This window comes from Ovis canadensis, chromosome 6 (assembly GCF_042477335.2).
Source record: "Ovis canadensis isolate MfBH-ARS-UI-01 breed Bighorn chromosome 6, ARS-UI_OviCan_v2, whole genome shotgun sequence".
NCBI classification, from domain to species: domain Eukaryota; kingdom Metazoa; phylum Chordata; class Mammalia; order Artiodactyla; family Bovidae; genus Ovis; species Ovis canadensis.
The window spans coordinates 31,251,189-31,276,038 of NC_091250.1; the positions used below are offsets into that span (position 1 = coordinate 31,251,189).

A 24,850-nucleotide genomic window follows, 5' to 3' on the forward strand; every position below is an offset into this window, starting at 1 on the left:
GGCCATTACATTGCCTTTCCTGTATCATTTCCATGCACACCACCCCCCTCCTCTACTCAGCAGTGTACAAGACAAAAGGTGGCAGCTGATAAGAAATTCAGGCAGAGTTTGGGTCCAATGACAGAGATAGCCTTAAAATATTCCTGGAGAGAGGCAATTAGGAAGACACTAAGAAATTAGTATTGACAACACAATGCCTGGGACTTCTAACATTTCTGAACTTTTCTAAACAAAGGAGGAAATTTAATTTTTAATAGACAAAGTCTATGTCTTGGTATAAAATTGCCTTTCGAGAGAAAACTATTTCTGTTTCATTGCAAAGGAGGTAAAGAATGCTGTTAGGTCAGTGGAGACAGCTAAGCTCTGTAAAGCTGCTTACTTTGCATTAAGAAACTACAAAATAAGAAACAGCCCATTATTCCATCTCTAGAGTTATTTCAGGAATGGCACTGCAAAGTTCAGTGAATCCCATTTTAAACAAAGATCTGTTAGTTTTGTTTAAATATGTAAAATCATCCTTAAAATTTTCTAGATTATAATACTTTTCACTTCCTTTTTTACATGGGAACAAAATATTTAAAGGTTTAATTTTTGAAACATAAAAAAGAATGTCTTCTTTTAAGATTTACATGGAGAATAAAATATGTCAGCAGCTTATGAATCTTTTTTTTATACTTTATTTCCCTTATATGGCACCATTCATGTAACTACTCTACTGGATTTCAATATCATCAAATAAGTTTTTTTGTTTTTCAAATGAGCTTCTTCAAAATTGCCACCCTTAGAGAGGATATTTCTCATTTTGTTCCTCTATCAATTAAACTTCACCTCACTGTCTAATAACTATCTATGAACTTATCCTACTGTCTCTTAAGGTTTAAAGCATTCAAGAAAGATAGGTAGGTGGTTAATGCTGTCATTCTGTTTAAAAGATTTAAAAAAAAAAATTGGGGGTAGGAGATTAAGTATGGCCTTAAATAAGGTCTCAAAAGTGACACTAGACATTTACTTTGTACAGAATGGTATCATTTTCACAAAGTTACCAAAGTTATAGTTTACTATTATTATTAATAAATTTGAAAAATATTATCCATGACATCAGGAAACTGCCCTCACGTATATTCCGTTTGCAGTTTTCTTCATGTCTGTCAGTACCTGCTAGGCTGATCATGACATTAGAAAGTGACCATGGTATATCAGAGAAGCAGTTCATTAACTACTGTGTCCTCTCTGCTCTCTCACAGGCCATTGTCTTTAGTTATGGAGGGGTCACCTAGGTTTCAGAGCCTCATTGTGAGAGAAAAAACTGTCTTTACCAATTTGAAAAAGCAAATTTTGGAAGAACCAAGTGTTCATCTTGAAATAAGGTTTCTAGGACAGTGCAGCGAGTGCTTCTCCCTTCTTCATCTAAAAATTTCTGGAATATTTTTAGCCAGGTCACACATGCATATGCATGCGTGCACGCATACACACACACATACACACTATAGTGACCTCACTAGGATTGTCACAATACTCACTACATAGGACCTGGCTCTGTGTGTGGACCAGCAGCATCACTGGGGAGCTTGCTACACATACAGCATATCAGGCCCCACCCCAGACCCATTGAATCAAAATCTGCCTTTTAACAAGATCTCCAGGTGTTTCTTATGCTCAAACATACTCAGAATTTGAAGAGCTGGTGTCAGGGAATCAATCACTGTCTGGCAGAAAGGCACTGTCTGTATTTTTCTGTGCTTGAGAGAATCCTGCTTTTTTTTCCCTAGGCAAGGGAGATCCTGAATGGGGTGGTGGAGAGGTGAGACTTAGGCTGGTAAAGGTTTTATAACCATAATAATGTGACAATAGCAGGTGGAGAAGGCGATGGCACCTCACTCCAGTGCTCTTGCCTGGAAAATCCCATGGACGGAGGAGCCTGGTAGGCCGCAGTCCATGGGGTCGCTAAGAGTCGGACACGACGGAGCAACTTCACTTTCACTTTTCACTTTCCTGCATTGGAGAAGGAAATGGCAACCCACTCCAGTGTTCTTGCCTGGAGAATCCCAGGGACGGGGGAGCCTGGTGGGCTGCCATTTATGGGGTTGCACAGAGTTGGACACGACTGAAGCGACTTAGCAGCAGCAGTAGCAGCAGCAGCTGTCAACTAATACCTGGGAAACAGTTGAAAGGAATCCATTGTGACAGATTTCTTTTTTTCCCCTCAGCAGTTTCCTCTTAGATGGTGTCTTCAGTTAAAGATCTGCAAAGAGAAAGGTCCACTTTGGGGACTGGGATGATGTAAAATGTGGCCTTGCGGTAGTCTCTAAGGAAAACTGTTTCTTTTTATAGTAATCCAAACAGTATGAAGCTATAAAAATATTTTTTGGAGGGTGTGGGAGTTCCAAGAGCCAAATCAATAGGAGTCCCACTGTTTAGAATTGAGTACTTCTCATGTAATATTCATTTTATTGTTAACATGTGTCAACTGAAAAGAGACGCACAATGTGAGAGTTGCGAGTTAAGTTTTATTGGTGGCACAATAAGGACTGCAGCCCGGGAGACAGCACCTCCGAGAGCTCTGAGAGAGGAGACTGCTTCAAAGAGGGAGTGGGGGAAGGTTAACATATCAATATACGATTTTGTTGAAGAGGGAGTTGAAGCACTTCTTTTACAGAAGGTTTTCTGCTAGTCATGAGGCACCATGAAGAAATTTACTGCTTTTCTAGATATGAGAAGATGCAAGGATTGAATTATGAAATCAGTTCCTGAAAATATCTAACCATCTGGTCCATGGATGGACCTGGTCCAGATGGACCGGGTCCATCTAGTCAAGACTATGGTTTTTCCAGTAGTCATGTATGGATGTGAGAGTTGGACCATAAAGAAAGCTGAGCGCTGAAGGATTGATGATTTTGAACTGTGGTGTTGGAGAAGACTCTTGAGAGTCCCTTGGACTGCAAGGAGATCCAACCAGTCCATCCTAAAGGAAATGAGTCCTGAATATTCATTGGAAGGACTGATGTTGAAGCTGAAACTCCAATACTTTGGCCACCTGATGTGAAGAGCTGACTCACTTGAAAAGACCCTGATGCTGGGAAAGATTGAAGGCAGGAGGAGAAGGGGATGACAGAGGATGCGATGGTTGGATGGCATCACCGACTCAATGGACATGAGTTTGGGTAAACTCCGGGAGTTGGTAATGGACAGGGAGGCCTGGCGTGCTGCAGTCCATGGGTCACAAAGAGTCGGACAGGACTGAGCAACTGAACTGAAAGACCTGTTCCACCAGTTTACCTGGTGTGTGCCTCACTCTCCACCCTGAACTCCCTTTGGGGTGTGTCAAAGGTCTGCACAGGATTGATTCAATTGCAGAGGCAAATGGCAAATCCCTTTGGTAAGCGCCAGTTTCTAGTTGACACATGTATTAGATAAACTTTCTTTTTACCACTAGAATTTCATTACAGTTTAGAGTTTAGAGATGTTGATAGTTTTAGGTAATGACTTCTTATTGTTGACTGCTACAGCTTCTCTAAGATTAATATTTATTAGCTGATTAGTAAATACAGCCATCAGAATTCATTAAGTTAATCTTCACAATACTCCTAGGCAACTAAGGACTAATTATTTCCTTTTAGTACTGATGAAGAAACTGAGATGCTACAAAATTAAGTAAATTGTTAAAAACTGTATAGCTAGTAAGTGGCAGAAGCAAGTAATAAGTCCAAGATCACTCATTCCAAAGTCTCTCAATTAGGATGCTAGATTGCATTCTAGACTTCTTTATGGCCCAAGAGCACCAGCTCTTAGGAATGGAAAATATTTCAAACCTCATTATTGCTCTAGTTAGTAAAACCTTTCTGTAAATAATTACATGTAAATCTTTTGAGACAACCAAGCACCTATCTTATCATTCCCACCCAAATGCTGGTCTCATTGGTGACTCATTACTATAATAATGCTATTAAAAAAGACTTCGAAACCTCTCCTTTCATGTGGAACTTATGCAAATAAGAGGTATAGAAATCTAGCTAAGAATTTGTTTCATTTTAAAGATACATTTTTATTTTTTAAGTTATCGATATATTGCCAAATAAGGTTAAATTATAGAATTGAAGGGATCATGTAGTGAACTAATATCCAAAGTCATTTAAATCATGTCAAGTTGATGCTTTAAGTAGTCTGCTTTTTAAAAAAATTACGTTAAATTGTATTTATTTCTGGTTGTGCTGAGTCTTTGTTGCTGTGCAGGCTACTCTCTAGTTGCGGTATGCAGGCTTCTCACTGTGGTGGTTTGTTATGTTGTTGGGGCGTTCCAAGTGGCACTAGTGGTAAAGAACCTGCCTGCCAATGTGGAGATGTAAGAGACGTGGGTTCAATCCTTAGAGGGGGAAGATGCCCTGGAGAAGGGCATGGCAACCCATACCAGTGTTCTTGCCTGGAGAATCCCACGGACCGAGGAGCTACAGTCCAAAGGGTCCTAAAGAGTTGGACACAATCATATACACACACACGCTCTTGTTGCAGACCATGGGCTCTAGGACACACAGGCTTCAGGAGCTGTGGCGTGGGGGCTCAGTAGTGTCTCCAGGCCCTAGAGCACAGGCTCATGTTAGTGGCACATGTACTTCGTTGATCTCCAGCATGTGGGATCTTCCTGGATCAGGGATCAAACCCATGTCTCCTGAATTGGCAGGTGGTTTCTTTACCACTGAGCCACCAGTGAAGCCCTTAAGATTTTTAAACATCTTTTAGTTTTGTAAAATATAAATTGGAGGACTTTTGAAAATATTTGCTTAATTTTACTTATTGTTGAGAAATCATTGGTTTTAGAAACTGGCTTGACTTATTGCCTTATTGATGAGTAAGAGATTTCCTTTTGCCAGACAATGTAGTGCCATATGATAATATGGAAATTGCCAGTATGTTTGGATATTTATGGAGAATCATGAAAAACAAATCTAGATCAAGCTATACAAGCCAAGAACCTGGCACACACAACTTAAAACTTCTAAATTGTCTGTTTCTGGGATTTTCTATTTAATATTTTTGTCAAATATTTGTATATTTTCATCACAGTTAACTGAAACTTAGGAAAAACACAGGTAAGGGATAGGGGGGCACTACTGTATTCTCACAGTATACATGACAGAGGACTTGTTAAAAAGAAAAAACAAAAATATACAGACTTTTAAATTTTTTTACCTGGAGGAGTGTAAAATTAGGAATGCAGTTAATACTCTTAAAACATACACACGAGAATCAAAACCTTTCTGACTGTTAAAGCCTAGTCTCAATGCTGTTAAACACAGGCCTGGGAAATAGTAAGAAGAGGTAATAGCAAGAAGAGCATGTGACAATTTCCAGCAGTATCCCCTACAATTTAGTGTGTCTTATGAGACAGTAAAGTGTCTGCTCGCAATGAGGGAGACCTGAGTTCGATCCCTGGGTCGGGAAGATCCCCTGGAGAAAGAAATGGCAACCCACTCCAGTATTCTTGCCTAGAAAATTCCATGGATGGAGGAGCCTGGTGGGCTATAGTCCATGGGGTAACAGAGTCGGACATGACTGAGTGACTTCACGTGATGAATTAAGTGGTACCACTTTTCATATAGTGTTAAGTTTTTAAAAATACAACATCCATGCAAGAAATTTGCAGAAAATAGTTAAACTGACAATTTGAACTATTTGTGTACCATAACTTACTCTGGGGATGAAATTCTCCAGACCGAGTAAGCTACTTCTCAGGTAAGTGAGCATAGCCAGCTCTAATACTATGTCACAACCCACTAAAAAGTATATTCCTCACTTGCCATAGTAGAAATAGTAACTCTGGGAATGTGAAAACTTATTTTGTGATTAAGAAAAAAAAATTTTTTTAATGTTTTTTTTTTTAATTTTTATTTTTACTTTAATTTTATTTTACAATACTGTATTGGTTTTGCCATACATTGACATTAAACCTGTTAGTATGGGAATGGGAATACCTCTTTATAGAATTTAATCAGGAGGTATCCTTTCGCATATGAAAAATTCTATTTCTACTAGAAAGAAGAGCTGCTCATTTCAGAACCAGTCATTTTGTGATATCTGTATGAAAAAGGAGGCATCCCACCAGTGAGGAAAAAGCAAAGTGCTTCTCTAATCTTTGGAGCTTAAAGAAGACTTCAAAGAGGGGACATGAGGTATCTGCCATTATATAAATTCAGATCATGAACAAATTTCCATTCAGTTAGTTTTAGTGGGGAGAACTGTCCTGCAGTGGCGGCCAGAAAATAATCAAGTTTCGTGTTTGGTTGTCTGCCAGCTCCACTGGACTATGGAACACGATGGGTATTGGCATTTGATACAAACTGGAAAGAGACCATAGTAATAAGTGGACAGACATTGTGGCTGACAGGGCACTTTCCCACTGAAAAAAATGTGAGCCATTCAGGGGTATTCTGCAAGTTCAGAAGTGGACAAAAGGAATATGATCAGAAGCTCAGGACCAGCTTACAGGAAAGATGCAAAGTGAAGCTACTACAGTGGGGCTAAGCTATCTATATGGTAGTCATTCTGCTTTATTGTATAGTCTCTCACACCAGCTGACTTTCTCATATTTGTAAACATTTTACCTGAAATTCCAAAGCATCACAAGGTTCTCTTAGATTAATAAAACACGAATTCATACTAGTAGAATTTGAATATTTCTGCAAGAATCATAGTGACTCTCCAGATAAGGACCACTCCCCTCCATGTGGTTAATTATCAGTCCCCTTCAGACTTCCCACTTCTGCTGCTGCCCTCCTTGTGGGTCATCTGATAGACCCTTTTCTGAGTAGGTGGCCTCAGGAAATGCTGTTTCTGTTGTATTCCTCAGGTACATTGTGAGTATCCTTCAGATGTGCTGGAGCTGAATATTAGTTACCTGGGAAGCTTTTAAAAGATACCAATGTCTCTTACCCCTAGATAGATCAGATCCTCTAGGAGGCGGTTCTCAAATACTGTATTTTTTAAAGCTCTCTAGATGATTCTAATGTGCTCCAGGGCTTAGAACCATGCAACTTTCAAGAATTAAACATGAGAACTATCATTCATTCATTTATACCTCAAGGTGAGTCAGTTTCCCCCTGGACTGAGTGTTTTCAGAACAAAGAGGTATGAGAATGAATGAATGAGAAATTTTAATAGTCATTGTGAGCCATTAAAAAAGCAAACATTTTAATAGTCTATACATTTGGGGTAACAATATAAGTCAATATTTTGTTTAGTTTAAGCTATTCAACTGGTAGCAAACCACTTGCAGAAAAACAGCATAAGACTGCCTTTTTCTTGGAGCCAAGAGCAGGGTATTGATATACTATGCCCTCAATAAGTTGTTAAATGTCCCTTTACCTGTTGGTTGTTAAGATCAGAATTAAAGGTTATCTAAGAAACATTAGAAAAACTAATCATTCTGGAAGAGTCTGCTGCTGCTGCTAAGTCGCTTCAGTCGTGTCTGACTCTGTGCAACCCCATAGATGGCAGCCCACCAGGCTCCCCGTCCCTGGGATTCTCCAGGCAAGAACACTGGAGTGGGTTGCCATTTCCTTCTCCAATGCAGGAAAGTGAAAAGTGAAAGTGAAGTCGCTCAGTCGTGTCTGACTCTTGGCCACCCCATGGACTGCAGCCTACCAGGCTCCTCCTACTCTTTTCCAGGCAAGAGTACTGGAGTGGGGTGCCACTGCCCTCTCCCCTGGAAGAGTTTACTGTGGTGTTTTTATTGTATTCAAGAGGTGCCCTTTACGCACGGTATTGTTTGTGTGTTGTTAAATCTAAGACCCTTATTGAAGACCTCAACATTAAGATATATTATCCTTGGTTGCAATTAACAAGCAGTCACTGAAGGCCCTTGGACAATAAGAACATGCTTATTATCATTCAGATATTGTCAAAATGTTGAGTATTCATTGATCTTAAAAATTCACAAAAATATTGTCTCTTGGTTACAAGTAAACAGTGCTCAGAACTGAAGGCAAAAAGTGATCCAAAACGTTAAAAAGAACTAGACCCTCAGCATCAACAAATCTCTTTAGCAGAGGAAGCGGTTGAGATTAGTCCTGCTTTGATACTTGAGTGCACAAAAACTTAGAAGTGAGGAGCATAAAGCAGCTGATCATTGCAATTGCAGAAATAAAGACAGTACAGGCTTCCTCTGGTCTTATCTTCTTGTAAAAAGAAAAAGTGGGAGGAGACCCAACTTCTCCACCTTTCTGTGGAATGCAAAATCAAGTTTGGGACTTATAGACCAGTGCTAGCCCTACCTCCAAAGTGCCATGGGGAATAAAGGAGAAGCTTTCACTGAGTGAAAGAGCAAGTGAGTTCAGCCCTATCTATGGCAGCTCGGGACTAGGGGAGTCACAGATAATTAACATATGCTTGGAGCAGAGGGATACCAAGCGCATGGGGGTGACAGAACTATCCCGAACCTTCCCCAGCGATGCTTAATGTGACTAATTTAAGGGCAATTTAGGTAAGGTGTTCTGCCGGAGAAGGGAAGGGGCAGGACGAAACCTGTCAGTCACTTCATGTGACAAAACCGTTTGTAACCAATGAAAAGCTGAGATTCTTTGCTATGAAAGTTCAGCCATGGTAAGATGGTTGCAGTTGTTAGAGATTGTTATTGCTGAAAAAAGAGGAAGGGGGCTAGAGTTAACCTGAAAAAGAAAACAAACAAACAAACTTAAGATGTAGTTCACTTACACTTAAAAATTCCAAGTTAAAACACTGTTTAATAGAAAGAGTTGGGCCAACTGTGGTGGTCCAGTGGTTAAGACTCTGCACTTCCACTGCAAAAGACTTGAGTTCTGTTCCCAGTTGGGGAATTAAGAGCCTGCATGCTGAGTGACACAGCCAAAAAAAAAAACAAAAAGAAAGAAAGAACAAGAAAAAGAGAAAGAGTTGGGTCAACTATACAGCCATTCTCTTCTTTGCTTCCACATCGCCTCTAAAAAAAGATAAAAGAGTAGACATATAAAAGAAAAAGTCCAGATCCACCAGAGCAAAAGGAAGAATTTTTATGTGCATGGCTGTTCTCTAGAAACATATCTGTGAGCCAAAAAAAAGACAGTCATCTTTAACAGCAAAAATGCTTTGGAAAGAAGACTGATTTAAATAAGGGAAAGTGTTACTGAGGTCACCATGATTACCTATGCTGTCTGCCCATCTCTGAAAAGTAAAATATTGACATTCCAGGGCCCTAAGGGGATACAAATGCACATTTAATTCTTATTTAAATAAAAATGCATAGGCTCAGGTCCAGGGAACATTCTTGAATTTGAGTTTTTTCTTTAAGCTTCCAAAATGTAGCTAGCTGAAATTCTTCTTAAAAACAGCCTTTCCTAAAAGCAAAAAGAACGTTTTCATTTTGCTGTTTATTTCCTTAATTTAAAAAATATACACAAAAGAGCAAATCCCTGTAATCTGACTCCCTGTCCTCCCACCTTGAGATATACTACTTTTCTTCTAGAACACCTAGAGATATGTATCTGTCCATTCTTGTTTCTATATTGGTATCTATAATGATTTAACTTGATGTAAACCTTCATTAAAAAGAGGAAACCTTGTGTCCCCTTGGTCTAGGTAGTCTTTTAATATTATATTTTTAGCTTTATCTGCTTGATCAGGGATAGTTTCTGGATTACAAGGCAGTTGAAAGTCAAAGTGATAGTTGCTTCAGTCATGTCCAACTCTTTGCAACCCCGTGGATGTAGCCCGCCAGGCTCCTACGTCCATGGGATTCACCAGGCAGGAATGCTGGAGTCGGTTGCCGTTCCCTCCTCCAGGGGATCTTCCCCATCCAGGGACTGAACCCGCGTCTCTTACATCTCCTGCTTTGGCAGCTGGGTTCTTTACCACTAGCACCACCTGGGAAGTCACAGGACAGTTAAGTGTAGTCAATTGAAGGCAAGTAGTGGGGTAGGCTGGAGAAGGCAGTGGCACCCCACTCCAGTCCTCTTGCCTGGAAAAGAGTAGGAGGAGCCTGGTAGGCTGTAGTCCATGGGGTCGCTAAGAGTCGGACACGACTGAGCGACTTCCCTTTCACTTTTCACTTTCATGCATTGGAGAAGGAAATGGCAACCCACTCCAGTGTTCTTGCCTGGAGAATCCCAGGGATAGGGGAGCCTGGTGGGCTGCCGTCTATGGGGTTGCACAGAGTCAGACACGACTGAAGCGACTTAGCAGCAGCAGTAGGGTAGGCGATGCCTTGAGGCAGTTAAAAGACAGAGAAGCCTGACAGGCGACATTCAGAGTGAGACAGTATTGAGCAACTAAGCACACAAAGCAGTTTAGGACTCCAGCCTTATCTCAGTCCTTCCCTAACACTGCCTGGTCCTACCCACACAATGACCGTTTCTGAGTCCGTTACACAAATGAAACTCTAGTTTTCAGACTTTTCAGCATGTGTTTCTTTCTACCTTGAATATTCTTCCATGCTTCTCAAGACCAGCTCTTTCTCATTTTTGTGATCTCAATTTATGCGCCACCTCTACTGAAATATTCTCATTCTCCACAAAAGAGCTTCCCATCCTCAAACACTGTCTTTCCCAGTAATCTTTTGTGGGTCCTCTCTGGCAGTCCAGTGGTTAAGACTGCATTTCCACTGCAGGAGACATGAGTTCTATCCCTGGTCAGTGAACTAAGATCCTGCATGCCTCCAAGTGTGGCCAAAAAAAAAAAAGCAACTCCTAGCACTCTAATTTTTTTTTCAAAATGCACGATACTGGGTTATTTTTGTTTATCTGTTGATTAACGTCTCTCCCCTACTCAACAGAATGCAGTGCCCATCTTTTTTCACTACTGTGTATCCAGCACTTCACATAGGGTCTGGCAGAGAATAGGTGTTCAGTATATATTTGTGAAATTAATGATCTGTATATCTGTTTATTATCATTATATATTATCATTAGCACAAATCCACAAACATAAAACTAGCTTGCTTTACAACTGTGAGGTAGTGAAGAGGTTAGTGTTGGGTTGCTTTTTATTAGTCATGTTTTACCAAATTAAAAGTTACTAGTAAACTTCTAGTAGTAGCTTTGTCAGTAGTAAATTACAGAGCATGCCGTGTTACTAAAGTGGGTTACCATTCTTGAGAAACCCAGCAGCAAGGGATAAGAACCTCCCTGCGCATTTTTATAATGACTTGGCAGAAGCTGTGGGATGGAGGAGACAATTGTACTTTTTCTAATCATAGATCTTCTATTTCTTAGTCATTTATTAGTAACTTCTTTTTTTTTTTTAAGAGCCTCCATTTTTTTACCTGTAAAAGGCAAATGATTTGGTCTCATAGGAATAAGGTAGGTGATAACATACAATTAAAACCTGCCATAATATATAAGTGAAGCTGAAAATCTTATTATTTTGAAATGAATGAAAAGGGGAACACATGCAGCTGATTGCCTGGGAATTCCAGACATGTGTGAGCCCACTGCCAATTGTGTTAGTTCCACAAATTTGTTTTTGTCTCAGAGTGGGTTGCCGAGGAATCTATGTAATGTTAGTAGAAGTGTTTTGTGAATTGCAAAGTGCCAGATGAATTTATGGTCGCTTTATTATTATATGGTTAAAAAAATAGATTCTATTAATAAGTAAGATAAACCAATTAATAGTGACTCTCAGTTTTTACCTTTTAAATTTAGATAGACTTACTAGAAGCATGGGCTTCCCTGGTAGTTCAGCTGGTAACGAATCTGTCTGCAATGCCAGAGACCCTGATTCGATCCCTGGGTTGGGAAGTTCCCCTGGAGGAGGTCGTGGCAGCCCACTCCAGTACTCTTGCCTAGAGAATCCCCATGGACAGAGGAGCCTGGCAGGCTACAGTCTATGGGGTCGCAAAGAGTCGGACACAACTGAGCGACTAAGCACAGCACTAGAAGCATCAGCTTAAGTGACTCCAGTATAGTCAAAATAACTTGTAAAACCTGGTCAACGGTAATGTTTCTTCATGTAATCAAGCAGGACCTTGTAGGGCCTTCTTGGGACAGGCTTCCTCCCCCATACCCTCTGCTTCAGCTCCTCTCAGAGGTGGTTAGATAATACCACCTGATGCACATCAGAGGCTAAAATTACCACCAAGTAAAAGCAATTAACTACTTAATGACCATGAGCATGCAGCCCCAAGACCTCCTGGCACCTAAGACTCATTAAGTCCTGTGACGCCGCCCTATTACCTCACCATCCACCAATCAGAGAATTGTGCCTGAGCTGATCGCTTGCCCTGGGACACCCCTCTCTCACCCTGCCTTTAGAAGTGCTTTGCTGGAACACACGGGGAGCTCAGGCTCTTTGAGCGCTGGCTGCCCTGGACTCCTTGTCTGGTACCTTACCTAAACTGCCCTTTTCTTCACAACAACCTGGTGTTGGTACATTGTACTGTGCATGGGTAAGTAGACCCAAGTTTGGTTCATTATCAACAGTGAAAATGTCCTCCTTGCCAGGGAGTGGAAGGTGAGTTTGTTTGCTCCATTTCAGATTGACTTTGCCCTCTGCTGGACTTCCCTGGTGGCTCAGATGGTAAAGCATCTGCCTACAATGCGGGAGACCCAGGTTTGATCCCTGGGTTGGGAAGATCCTCTGGAGAAGGCAATGGCAACCCATTCCAGTACTCTTGCCTGGAAAATCCCATGGATGGAGGAGTGTTGTAGGCTTACAGTCCATGGGGTCGCAAAGAGTTGGACACGACTGAGCGACTTCACTTTCACTTTCCAACGTACTGCCCAAGAGATTAGTCACAATGGTGCACTTTTTAAGAGGAGGCAGCCATAAAGTGCAAAATCACTAAAGGCAGCCAGGCAGTACCAGGTTTATACTCAACCAAGGTAGATTTAATACCAGCTCAGAGTTAGGAACCTCTGAAATCTAGTGCTGGAAGAAACTAAAATGTACTTATATTAACCCCAAAGGTCTCTTGATTTCCAGTCTTCTAAGGAAACCAAAGAAACCAGTTTTATTGTATTTCTTGACCGTTATGTAAGGCCAGACTATAAAATTTCCAAAGGTGCCATTTTCCCTACCAAACTTTGACCTGTGTCCTCGGGCTTCCAGCCAAGAAGAAGCAAAGAGCAGAATTCTGAGTTTATGTGATTTCCACAGCTCTTTCAATGACAATCCCAGAAGACTGGATGTTTCTGTGATAAGGTGTTTTTTGTTTTTTGTTTTTCAGACCTCTTTTTCTTCCTTCCTACGTTTTCCTTTACTGAAATAATCACAGGCTTTACTCTTGCTAAAGTACAGATGGTATGCATTCTTATTTTCTAAAGGTATAAAAACAGGGTTTCTGACTACTTGTTTTAGAGGCTTAGAGGTCAAATTTGCAGAGTCATTTCAAAAAGTGGAAGCTCTTCCAGGAATGGTGTTTAGAGGCATTCAGCATAATGGTCCCAAGCTTGATGCACCATTGCAGGCTCTCCTGAAATACAACCTCTAATAAAACTAGGCAGTATTGAACCCCTGGTAGTAGAATCACTTGCTTCTATACCAAGAGGATTGGGGAAAGCACCAAAATCTGTATGTGGTGTGTGCTGAGAAGTTCATGCTGTGAGACCTGAAGTTCTTGAGAGGTTACCTAAAATGAAAAAACATATCAGCAGGGCCTGTGGTGGGCCCATGTGTGCTAAATGGGTCTGTGACTGGGTCAGGCTCACTCTCCTTACTGAGGAACAGAAAATCCTGGTCAAAGTATGGAAGGCACAACCACAGAGTCAGAAAGTTTTTTTAAAAAAAGTTTTTTGGTAATTAAAAAACCTGAAAGACTTGTTTTATTTTAAAAGAAAAAAAAAAAACAGAACGAAACTAAGGCACTGTGCTAAATAACTATGAGATGAGGTTTCAAAAATGTAGTCCAGAAACATTTCAGTTAAATTTGGTGAGTTTAACTCTTTCATATCTTATTCTTCTTGCAATACCAAAAGAGTCTTTTGGGAAATAAGGACTTCTCAGCAGAGGACTTTGCTCCCCAGGCAGACATCCTTAAGATGGAGTTAAGTCAGGGTTAAACAGAGAAAAGCTCAGGATGAGGAGGTGATGCTGCAGTGCCTTTTCTTCCTGTCCTCCCTTTCATCTCAGACTCCTTCCTTCTGAAGCAGGTCACCTCACCTCTTTTTGCTGTCTGCCCACCTGCAGTTTCCCCCAGTGCTTTGCATACGAATCCAATTTCCATTCACATCTACAAAGTGCAACATTTGTAAGGAAATCGAAGTGCTTTTGTTATGCTTTCAAAGTAGGATGATGCTGTCCTTGAGGTTTATCTTTCCAGCATCTGGTACTCAGGGACTTCAGTAAGTATTTGAAGAAATGAATGATCCTTGCACAGAGGAGGCAAGCCTTTGGAACACTCTGTATCAGCACTTATCTGTCTTGATTGCTCCGGGACACTTGACCCTCTCTGCTGTGACCTTTTTTCCATGATACTCCTAGGTTTTCTTCTTACCTTTTGATTCTCTCTTGTTCTTTGCTACTCGTTTCTTTTCACCTCCCCCTTAAATGGTGATACCTCCCTCCCAGTTGGAGAAGGAAATGGCAACCCACTCCAGTACTCTTGCCTGGAGAATCCATGGACAGAGGAGCCTGGCAGGGTACAGTCCATAGAGTCGCAAAGAGTTGGACATGACTGAGAGACTATCACTGCCTCCCTCCCTCCCTCCCTCCCAGTTAGGCTCTACCTTGATTTTCAGGACATTCCCCCTGGATGATCTCATCCAGGTTTGTGACTTAAGCCATCACCACGCAGACGTGGATGGCTTCCAAATAGATACCAGATCAACCCCGACATTTCTAAGTCCCACGCCCTATGGGTCTCTTAATCTCTACCAGCAAGTCACACAATCTTATTAACTCTCTTTATTAGTAAATATTAAAATGTGACTTCTTTACTCCCCACCCACAAAACTAACACCAGTTACCAAGTCACACAAACCAGAAACCTAAGAACCATCACCTAACCTCTCCTTTTTGCCTTTCTCTCCACGTTAGCTTAGTTGCTAAGGGCTTCCCAAGTGGCACTAGTGGTAAGAAAAAATTTACCTGCCAGTGTAGGAGACACTAGAGACACAGGTTCGATCCCTGGGCTGGAGTGATCTCCTGGAAAAGGAAATGGCTACCCACTCCAGTATTCTTGCCTGTAAAATCCCATGGCAGGCTGCAGTCCATGGGGTTACAAAGAGTTGAACATGACCGAGTGACTGAGCACAGCCATATTAGTTGCTAAGACCTATCTGTTCCTCGCCTATTGAATTCACTTCAGTCCACATAGGGAATGATTATTGTGGGTTCAGTTCAGTTCAGTCACTCAGTCGTGTCAGACTCTTTGCGACCCCATGAATTGCAGCACACCAGGCCTCCCTGTCCATCACCAACTCCCAGAGTTCACTCAGACTCACGTCCATCCAGTCAGTGATGCCATCCAGCCATCTCATCCTCTGTCGTCCCCTTCTCCTCCTGCCCCCAATCCCTCCCAGCATCAGAGTCTTTTCTAATGAGTCAACTCTTCGCATGAGGTGGCCAAAGTACTGAAGTTTCAGCTTTAGCATCATTCCTTCCAAAGAACACCCAGGGCTGATCTCCTTCAGAATGGACTGGTTGGATCTCCTTGCAGTCCAAGGGACTCTCAAGAGTCTTCTGCAACACCACAGTTCAAAAGCATCAATTCTTCAGTGCTCAGCTTTCTTCACAGTCCAACTCTCACATCCATACATGACCACTGAAAAAACCATAGCCTTGACTAGACGGACCTTTGTTGGCAAAGTCACGTCTCTGCTTGTGAATATGCTGTCTAGGTTGGTCATTACCATCTCCCAAATGGCATGCACGTGCCTTCACCAGTCCTGGCTGCTTCTCTTGAGAACTGCAGTTCCCTGGCCTCTCTGCCTCCATCAGATTGCATTCCTCCCAGGTGTCCTCTGTGTGACTATGGCCTGCAAGCTTTCTAAAAATTGAATTTAACTCTGCCCCTCATGCCTCAACCCTCAGCTACCTCCTGTGCCTTCAAAAGTTCAAACAAGTCCCACATAGAAAAGTCATTCGGGACACCACTTCCCAACTCTCCCACCTCATTTCCGACTCCTTGGGTGTCTCAGTGAGTCCAAACTCCTCGTTCAGTTCCCAGGAAGCCTTACCCAGTGCTTGTCCTTGCCGTGCTTCTTTCTGCCGGAGCGCTTCCCTCCCATTCTTTTGCTGTTCCACTCTTTTAAAACTAGTTCATGTCACAAAGGAGCTTAGTCTCACTTGTGCACTCAGTTTTATGCCTTCACTCCTCTCGGAATACTTTGAAGGCATTGGAAAATTGTTGTTTCTTTTTGCCTCTCACTACTCTGAACAGTCTGAGCTTTGCATCTCTAGCATCTAGAAGCATATAGATTAGCATTTCTCAAAGGGAGGTCCACAGGCCTTCCTGGGTCAGATTCATTTAGCCATTGTCAACATTCATGTTGTTGGGCTCTCCTCTCCCCCATAGGACCCAGAGAGTCAGAATTTCTGTTTTTGTTTTTTAACAGATTCCCCCAGATAGTTCTATGAATATATGTATTTAACAAATATTTTAAAATAAATCAGCCAGTGCCTTTGAGCTTATATTTTACTAGTTCACGTACACTGTAGTAACTTGGATTTGTTGCTGATCATTCTATAAATACTCATCCTGTTTCTAAAAAACCATTTAATTTCTTAAAGAAAAGTTGACCTCTATGTCATAAAATGAACTGGGGATTTGAAAGTCCCGTGGTCAGTTCTAATCAGTTTAATAAACAATTTGAGCAGTTCAAATGAAATAATCCACACAACTAGATTTAAGCAGGCCAGATGACTCTTCTTGTTAATTACATAAGCACTTGGTCTCACCTCTCTGAAACTCAGTTTCTCTCTGTGCAAATTCAAATTCCTGGGCATAGCTCCAGATGGCTTATAGGAATTTGAAAATCACTGTGGCAGACACTTTTTGTGTTCCATCATTTTGAGTTCAATGTCCAGGTGCAGCCCCTACACATAGTATAGTATTAATGCTTAGGAAGCTCCCTTAACTGAAATTTTTATTATGTGCAAAGAAAACTAAAAAACAGTGCAGCCGGAACTTCTATATATGAGTGGGAGTGAGAAGTCTCTTGTGATGTTTAAACTCACATATTATTTCCGTGAACAGAAATATGTACTTACCAACATTTATTCCTTTTAAGTGCCAATATAAATACATACATGCATAAGGATGACTTTACTGTGTTTGGTATCCTATAAAGACTTATCGTCATGTGCTTATAAACTAGTCTGAAGATCCTGGAGTCTGCCAGACAGGTTGCACAATAGCCGGTAGCTGTTGTGAACTTTAGCTCATGTTTGTGCAAAGAGAACCATCCAGTCCCTGGTGGTTAATGCTTTTGGCTGGTTTGCACAGTGCTTATTATTGCATAACTTTAATTTGCCCCAAATTATCCATAAAGCATCTGGTTCTTGATTTTTTAGAAAGTTATATCCTTGGGCCAGTGTGTCTTTTCTGCTTTAGCATTCAGAGCTCAGTCATTTTTAATACTTGACCAATCAAGCTCAACTAAGTGAAGGTAACTGTGGCCAAAATGCCTTGGCAGAATGTAGAGAGTTTGGGGGTTTTGTTTCCCTGCTGGTTTTTGGTAACAACACAGTAGATCAGGTAGCCCAGCATTTTTTTCTATAGGGAGGCTCTAGAAATGTCACTATATAAACATTTATGTTTTGGAGGTAACGGCTTGCTTGTTCCCAGCCAGTGTCATCAACTCGCCACAGAATTCCATATATATCAGTAGCAAAGAGAAGTTTGAATAGAAATTCAGGGTGCTGATTAAGAGTATGTTGGAAACTAACAGAAAAATCAACAAATAGAACCTTAATTAAGTATAGAGATTTCCTTGTTTCATTCAACAGAAATCCAGAGTTGTAAAGCAGCCCAGTGATGCCATCTGAAAACCAAGCTTATCTCACCGTTCTGTGCTGCCAGCTTTCTCTCCTATGGCTACATGGTGGCTGCAACCAGGCATCTGCTCTGTGACAGAGCAGGAAAGAAGTGCACAGCAGCAAAACTCTGAAAGGGCATGTCAGCTTAAGCAAGAAACCCATGTGGCTACCTCTACTTTCTGCGTCATTGCCAGAACTCCATCACGTGACTAGCCCTAGACCATTTGCTGGAAGGGAGCCAGGGAGAAAGGCATTGTGATCAGCAGCTCAGTCATACCGCCATCCTCAGACAACCTCCCTAAGGATGCATCCTGCTGAAACTAGGGTTCCAGTCAGAGGCCATCTGCAGAGCACATCACTCTCTGTAATGTTTGCCCTGGTGGTGGGGCATCTCTTGAGAGATTAGGGACATTCCAGGAAATGACACTGGGGACACTCTCCTCTCAGCTGGCGAGAAGCTAGAGCAATCCAGTATAGATGTGCCTCACTTGCAAAAATATATACTACAATAACAAGATTTGATCTTTACAAGTAATCATTCACTTCCTCTTCAGTAGGGAAGCTCCCCAAAGTTTCTCAAAATAGTTTAAAATAATTTATACAATTGTATATAATTAAACAATTGTACAATTAAACAGTTTTCTGGGGAATCTGTTGTTTAAAGCAAGATAAACCTGTACTTTAAAAAGGTACATTTTACTTTTGAGACATGACTATAAAATTCATAACAAAATCTTGGTAATCAGTCACTTATGCATTAGATCTTCATGAGCTTAGAACTTTAAAAGTTCTGCCTTGTTGGTTAGGAAAATGGGTGAATGTTTTCTTAGTCCTGACATCATTGCACATCCACTGTTTGACACATTATAGGAAGGAGCATAATTGTATAGCCAAGATCATGATAAGCACCAAAACCATGAGGAAATAATATACTTTGCTGGGTTCCCTATACTCATGGATGGGTAGAGTGAAAATAATTTGCAGAAGTCACTTGACTAACCTCATACACCCTTCCTTACACTGAGCATTATTAAAGTTTACGATCTGTTCCTATGAAATGACTCCTCAGCTTGGAATGTTCAAACTGGAGACTGCCTAAAACCATACTGCACTCTCCTCCCTTTTCCTCAGCTCCAGGACCTGCCCTTATCTAAAATCTGCGCCACTCATTCAAGACTTAGACAAGGTCCTGCCTTCATCTTATCAGTGAGCAATCTTTACATATCACAAATAAAAGCATATTGACTTCATTTATTTAAAGTCTTCAGTGGCTTCCTGTTGCTCTTAGGATTAAAAAGAAACATTTTAACATAATCTATAAGAGCCCTCATACTCTTGCTTCTACCTATTTCTTGGGCTGTCAGCTCAAAACTCTCAAAACCTCTTGGAATTTGAAGATCAAGCCCACTAAATTTCTTATAGTTGCTTGAATGTGGTTTCTCCCTCTGCCCATGCTGTTCCCACTCACTCACTCATTTGGTCTAAATATGGGTTAAATAAGAGCATCCTTATTCTTTTTTTAATTGGGGTATATTTGCTTTACAGTGTTGTATTAGTTTCTAGCATGAAACGGATCAGCTACACGTATCTCTTCCTCTTGAGCCTCCTTTCCATGGCACCCACCCAACTAGGTCATCACAGAGCATGGGGCTGAGCTTCTGTGCTATATAGAGGGTTCCTACTAGCTAGGAGAATCCCAGGGACAGGGGGAGCCTGGTGGGCTGCCCTCTGTGGGGTCACACAGAGTTGGACACGACTGAAGTGACTTAGCAGCAGCAGCAGCAGCATATATATGTCAATCCTAATCTCACAGTTCATGCCACCCTTCCCTTCCCCGTGTCTGTTCTGTATGTCTATGTCTTTATTCCTAACCTTCTAATAGGTTCATCTGTACGATTTTTCTAGATTCTATATATATGCATTAATATATTTGTTTTTCTCTTTCTGTCTTGCTTCACTGTGTATGACAGACTCCAGGTTCATCTACATCTCTACAGATGACCCGGTTTCACTCCTTTTAATGGCTGAGCAATACTCCATTGCACATATGTATCACATCTTCTTTATTCATCTGTTCTTGGGCATTCAGATTGTTTCCATGTTCTGGCTATTGTAAATAGTGCTTCAGTAAACATTGGGGTACGTGTGTCTTTTTGAGTTATGGTTTTCTCAGGTTATATGCCAATTTGTGGGATTGCTGGGTCATATGGTAGTTCTGTTTGTTTGTTTGTTTTTAAGAAATTTCCATACTGTTCTCCATAGTGGCTGTATCAATTTACCTTCCCACCAACAGTGGCAGGAGGGTTCCATTTTCTCCTCACCTATTACTGGAGTGTTTCCTTATTATCTATTCCTCCACTTTCCCGTTCACTTGTCTATTCCCCCCCCCACCCCCAAAGCTTTAAAGTCTCCAAGGGATCAGGGAGTATATCTGTTTTGTCAACCCTTCTCAATGCCTTGAGCATAATCAACTCTTCTCAATGCCTTGCATGTAGTCAGCACTTAATAAATATTTATTGAATTGCAATATGAAAGAATGAATGAATCAGAACTCTCCGTACTCTTGGCCCAGATAAACTCTTAGCAGTACAAATTCAACAAAATTTGGTTCTGTGAGCCAAAAGACTTCATAAATTTATATTAACTAGGAGGTAAGTGTCTTTGATCTATGCTATTAGACTAAATTCTCCTCCTCCAAGGAATTCCTTAAAAAGTGTATCTTTCAACTGACATGGCTTATCTATGAAGAAAAGTTCCTATGTGTTAGTTATCTGTCTAAAGGGCAAAGAATGAGGCTAATGCGTGTGTTACATTCTCACATAAATGAGAAGCTTAGCGAGATGTAGACTTACCTTCTCTTCTTCAGAGTCCGCGGGCAGCTGCAGGGCAGTGTCCTGTCTCTATTGCCAGTGCAGGGCACAAGAGATGTGTGCCACTCTTCCTCCTTTGGGTCTTCCTGGTGGCTCAGTGGTAAAGAATCTGCCCGCCAAGGCAGGAGACCTGGGTTCAGTCCCTGGGTCAGGAAGATCCTCTGGAGAAGGGAATGACAACCCACTCCAGTATTCTTGCCTAGGAAATCCCCTGGACCAGGGAGCCTGGCGGGCTACCATCCATGGGATCGCAAAGAGTTGGACATGACTGAGCGACTCAACAACAACTTTCTTTTTGTTTTCCTCTCTTTTGTCAGAGTCTTTGCTCTTTGTAATGCACTGATTTTTTTTTTCTTTTCTTTATTCTTTTTTGGTAAATAGGGTATTAGAAGTTTTTGAATTTGATTGTAGGATATAACTGATTTTTCTGTGCGTTACAGTTGTGTTATATTTGGGGCAGGAAATCAAAGAACCAGGAGGGATGGTGTTGGCCAAAGACAGGAAGCTGTTTGATCCTGACGTGGGTCGATCAAGTTCAAGTCTAAACGTCTCATAAGAGGTGTACTGAAGTGCAGACTTTTAGGGTTACTTTTTCTTAGTCTGTTCAGGCTGCTATAACACAGGACCATAGACTGAGTTGCTTAAGCAACAAAGTGTTCTCACAGTTCTGGAGACTGAAAAGTTCACGATCAAGACAGCGGCAGGCAGGTTCCATATCTGGAAAGGTCCTGCTCCTTAGATGGCCATCGTCTCTCTCCACCCTCGTGTGGAACTTTCTTTTATAAAGACACCGATTCCATTCAGGCAATCTCTGCTGTCTCCCAAAGGCCCCATCTCCTACCACTGTCACACTGGAGGTTAGGGTTTCGGCACCGATTTTAAAGGGAACACAGACATTTGGACCATAGAACTCTCTAGATTCAGGTCTAGGTCTGGGAAGGGAGAATCTGCCACGGTAACAAGCACCCAGAGGCTCTGATGCAAGTAGTCAGTGGACCACGTTGAGAAACACTTAGGATTTGCCAGGAAAAGGTGCATAGTTAGAAAATGTGCACTTGTACATACATGTTAGAAGACCAGCACCCATCTTCAGATCTGCTTAAACTCTTGCCATATTATCAGGGATCAAGTTAGAAGGTGGGAGAAAGTTGGCTTCTAATCCATTCCTCGCCTTCCATAGAAACACTTGATCCAAAGGCCTCCTGAGCTGCCGAAGGGACCACACTGAGCCACTGGTTTGCGATCACTGGAAATGCCAGGCCTTCCTCCAACTCAGACTAGGACTGGACATTTTTTGTTTAAGACTTTCACTTTTTGCCAGTTTTCCTCAATTCTCCCATCTCTAGCTCTCTTATCTCACTCAAATTAAAACTTATAAAATATATCCTGTTTTAAAATATATCTTGCAAAACACAAGTAGAAAATAAGTTACCCCTAAGCCTACCATCTCAATGTTTCTTTTTAATAAAGAGTAAATAAAGAAAATTAACTTTTATCCACTCTTTTCTTTATATATGTATTAATATAGTTTTACCCTTTTATTTCGCAGGCAGCAATCTGAGTTCTGTAAGGATGTGAAGATAATCTTTTGTGACATTAGAAAGGATGAACTAGACAAATACAGAATTTTTTTTTAAGCTATTAGCTTTTGGCGTTTAGAGAAACAACTAGCCCTTGTATTTGAAGTATTATGATGACTTCCTAAAATTGGGATTAGGTTATAGTTCTATTGTGTTATTACTTGGTTGAAAATTTAAAACCTAACTGTAACTCATTTAGCTCTAGAATAAAAAGCCTGAATTTTTTTTAAAATGGAAAGAGTTGCTATAGTATATTTTAAAAGAAATTCACTTTTCCTTTTTTTTTAGTTTTAAAGTCATATTTTACTCATTTGACTCTTTCTCTAAAGTTTTTATTTCTACAGTACCATTGGGCTTTGCTTCTTAAAGGACATTTAGAAAAATATACATTAAAAAGTCACTTCTGTCCTACAACCCCCTGCCCTGTCCCTCCCCCTGTTGATTCAGGAAGAAAACTAAAAACTTATTTCCTTGTCCTTGTCAGGAATTATTACCCGCTTTTTTGCTACTTGGACCTAAAGCCATTTTGCCAGTGAAGCAGAATTAACGTGCTCACAGAAAATCAAATTCTGTCTCTAGTTGGGGAATAATCTTGGCAATTTTTTTGTTGTTGTTGTTTAGAACCAGCCCTTGCTTTTGTAGATTCAGGTTTGGGTTTGCAGGAGGGAATCCTGAAAGAATAATATACATCTTCTTTATGAGAAAGATTAAATAAATTCATCTCTAGTGTCAAGCTACTTTAGATCTGTCTTAATTTAAGATTCTACCATGGTACCTCATAATCTTTTGTCTACGGACTACCTTAATTTACAAGAAATCAGAAACTCAAAAGTTTGGGGATTTCTTAGGAACTCAGATTTTCAATTATAATTATCCCCTAAATAAATATTATTTGCTTATATAAATTAATAACTTTCTTACCATAATCGAAATACTTTTATGCTCATTCTTTCTGAATGATATTTATGACTATGCAAACATAGCTATATTTACAAGAAAGTTACTGAAACAAGCAGAATTACTTTTTCAGATACACACTTAGAGATTCATGCCCAAAGGATATCCCATTATACTGAAATTTCCAAAGGCAAAATTGGCAGAACCTGGTAAAAGTAAACATGGAAGACAGTTCTTGCCCTGGATTTTTTCTCAGCCTTGCACAGCTTTTCTCAGAGTGGTTCACTTCCTTTCTATGCTGTTTTTGCTCAAATTCACCTTCTCAGTGTGTCTGCCCTGGCCACCCTGTTTAAACTGTGGTCTGCCCCTCATTTCCTGCCTTGTTTTTCCTGCACGCTGCTTTTACTTTCTCTTCTTTCACCATATGTATAATCTCCTAACATACTTTATTCCTCTTTTCTTTTATAAAAATTTGTTTATTTACTCATGTATTTGTACCAAGTCTTACTTGTAGCACATGGGATCTTCCGTGGGACCATGGGACCGTAAGATCTATATGATTTAATGTTTCCTTAGATATAGTCTTGGACATGTGTCCTCAATACTTTTTGAATACTAGATTTTAAGATCCAAAACACAGGAATACAGCGTGTCCTTTTGGACAGCTAGAACTACAGAGTACATCACTCTAAGTAGGAGGACACAGAGGCAGAAAATTATTATGCCACAGATTACAAAGAAATCACATGGAGAATTGTGTAAAATCCGAAAGTATGTCCAACCATTAAGTGATCCAGGGAATATGCCTGTCAGCATACGAAAAAAGGAGGCAAACGTCAGATTGAAAGAGTCAGCTTCTAGTATGCGTTGGCTTTTTGAGATGCATTCTCCAGAGACTTTGACCTCTTGGGCAAGGACACTGCTTTAGTTTATCTTCTTCAAGCTATTTCTCTCTATTGAAATTAATAGCCTTGTTAATATGACTTGAATACTTTTTTTGAAGAACAAGTGGCTTTCAAGAGTAAGTGATTATTTACATTTGTGAATGGTAGCGTGATGGAGAACTAGAAAAAGTGATGATACACTACCTTTGAAAGAACCAATGAGGAAATAGTCTAATATTTTGGATAGGAACCCAATGTAGTGGTTAAGGGCCCTGGGCTAACACTTAGCTGCCTTGGTTTAAGTCCCAGCACCATCACTGAAAAGTTCTGGGTTCTTGTACAATTTATTTAATCTTGTTCTTTAGGTTTTTTTATCTGCAAAATGGACATGTTCTCTGAACTGTAAATAAGACATTTTGCATAACAAGTCCTTGGAACACTAAGAATTTGGAATATAGTAAGTGCTTGGTGAAACAAGTTATTATTACTTACTAAGTTGAATCTTAGTGGTCTTATACCAAATATTCCATCTTAGTGGTCTGGAGCAGTACACAAATATACATTCTAGGCCAGTGTTCAATTTTGTTTCTATTGTGGAATAGTAAATTCATGTAATAGATATTTACTGTGGGTGCTCAGTAAACACCCATGGAAATGTTGATGTTAAATGTTATTGGTGTTTAAATGTCATTATAGCACATAG

At 40.6% G+C, this 24,850-nt stretch overlaps 1 protein-coding gene and 1 pseudogene across 3 annotated transcripts in view; both read left to right on the forward strand.

Moving 5' to 3' along the window:
• Positions 1-24,850, forward strand: part of ELOVL6 (ELOVL fatty acid elongase 6) — a 138,974-nt gene that overhangs the window by 38,901 nt on the left and 75,223 nt on the right. The gene's annotated exons all lie outside the window — the stretch shown is intronic.
• On the forward strand, positions 13,377-13,737 carry LOC138442820 (large ribosomal subunit protein eL34-like; annotated as a pseudogene).